The sequence below is a fragment of the Octodon degus genome, unplaced genomic scaffold (assembly GCF_000260255.1).
Source record: "Octodon degus isolate 3935 unplaced genomic scaffold, OctDeg1.0 scaffold00349, whole genome shotgun sequence".
NCBI classification, from domain to species: domain Eukaryota; kingdom Metazoa; phylum Chordata; class Mammalia; order Rodentia; family Octodontidae; genus Octodon; species Octodon degus.
Window position 1 is genome coordinate 621,114 of NW_004524925.1, and position 2,197 is coordinate 623,310.

The 2,197-nt window shown below is 34.5% G+C and overlaps 1 non-coding gene across 1 annotated transcript; it reads left to right on the forward strand.

The window, feature by feature from the left end:
- The first annotated feature begins 1,843 nt into the window (after positions 1–1,843).
- Positions 1,844–1,950, forward strand: LOC111814536. Its single transcript, XR_002819502.1, has one exon. It is a non-coding gene; the product is annotated as a U6 spliceosomal RNA (small nuclear RNA).
- The last annotated feature ends 247 nt before the right edge of the window (positions 1,951–2,197 follow it).

The window sequence follows — 2,197 nt, forward strand, 5'->3', positions numbered from 1 at the left end:
TCCTTAGGCTTTAGTTTTTCTGATGTGTAAGATTGTGTAAGAGTAAGTTTCACTCCAGATTGTTATTGTGAGGATTAAATGAGGTACTGCATATAAAATAATTTGAATGCCTCACGGGACACTAGTATTTCATGAGTAATTTATGACATTGATTTTCATAAATAGAGTTACTAACTTTGGAATCTAAGAGTAGTACTCATTGCCACCCTTGTCATCATGTTCATTGTTCACTAATTTAGGTACATTCACCTTTGTATTGATTTGCTCTTTGGTGTCATTTCTTCTCTTGTTCATTCAGGAAAACTGATACTATTCCCAGTATATCTAAAATAAAAATGTGATCCAGGAAACTGGCTTAACAAAGCAGACTATTCAGCAAAAGCGGGAAGCCAAGTTCCTTCTAAGGCCAGAAGGAGAATAGGAAAATCTCAACTTCCTCTATTGTCTTAGGTTTTAGACTTGTTCCAGTGTCTTTTGTTGGTCAGAACAGCTGAGAACCTAGCTAGAAAGAGAGGCAATAAGGAAAATTCCTGTAATGTAAAGGTGAGTAGAGGAAGGCATTGATACTTGAGAGAGATGCTTAGCTCTGTCTCTTCCTCTTACCCTTGTTCCATCTGTTGCTACCTCAAGCCTAGATTGTCTGAGCTGCTTCCTCACCAGCCTTCTTCAGTAACTTCTTTACTCTCATGTCTTACTTCCACATATCTGCCAGCATTATCTTATTAGAAGAAATCGTGGAATTCAGTGACAAAAAAGAAATCTTCATTTCCCAAATGACCAAATTCAACTTCTGAAGCATGTTTCTACTAGATTCTTTATTCTCAAAATTCAAGTTGTATGTCAAAAGTTACTGAATGTAAGATCTTTCTTGCAGGCTTGCCTCTCTCCTGTTGTCTTTGTCATCTCTTTGCTACAGGCAAATAGAATTTTACATTAAGCATTTTCAAACTCTTTGATTCAATTGGAAAGTTTATTTTCTTTTAAGAAATCTCATAGTTGAAGCTTTGCTTTTGCTTCTGTCCCTTGCCTCTGTGCTTCTCTCTTTCTATATCTAATTCTTCTCTGCTACTCTTTTTATTGCATCAAATTGTCTGCCTTCTTGCCATTTATTCCACCTCCGCTATGCACATTCCTTCAGAATACATGGAACAGGATGTTGTGGGACTTCTCTAAATCTTAAATAAGTGATTAACACTGGATATAGGCTCTGTGTCAGGATTTGGCTGGCTGATTTTATGTGGATTCCAACTGGGGTCTTGTGAAAACTGCTGTGTGAGAAATGCTTTCTTTCTGTTTTGCCAGACCACATGGACTGGTAGACTGATTTATTTTACACGATCCTCTGGGTGACATGGCTTGTGTATGTGAACAGAGAGTTAATTCGAAAATTACTTTGTGTCCATCATTTGCAATTGGAGTTTTCTCTTTTGAATCTCTTCCAATTTGTTTTTCCCGATCCACAAATTTTCATGACACACCTGGCTATGGAATCTTGATCACCACATACCATGGTGTCCTGAGCCCTTGTAATGATGAAATTTAAATATTTTTGAATATTTTTGGTATTATTTTTATAAGAACATTTCTTTTATATGGTAAATATAGTCTAAAATCATTTCCACCTTTTTGGCTTATATTATTTTTTCTAGAATTGTCAGAAATAAAAATCTCAATACAGCTTGGGCATTTGAATCTGAATTTTCTTTTACTATGGTGGAACTGGAATATTTCTTAAAGGAATAGGGAGCATGTTCCAATAACTTTGTGTTATCACACTGTACCTAGTTTAGATGAAATTCAAGGCACTTCTAGCATTATTTTGTGCATTTAAAAATCATTTTAAGTGTTCACTTCAGCAGCACATATACTAAAATTTGAATGATACAGAGAAGATTAACATGACCTCAGCGCAAGGATGATAAGCAAATTCATGAAGCCTTCTATATTTTTAAGTAACACTTTATAAATGAGTTTTGTGGCATGAGAAGGTACTTATGAATTCAGTCACTCAAATAAAAAATTTAATGAGAAAAAAATAAATAAAAATAAAAATCATGTAAAGGTAATTTGAGTAGACCTACCTGGTTCTTTGTGTCTTTGCAGTGTTTGTTGAAAGTATCATTTGATAGTGAGCTATAACTGGATGGAATTACAGAGATAACTTATTGGGTCATATAATAAAATAATACATGACAAT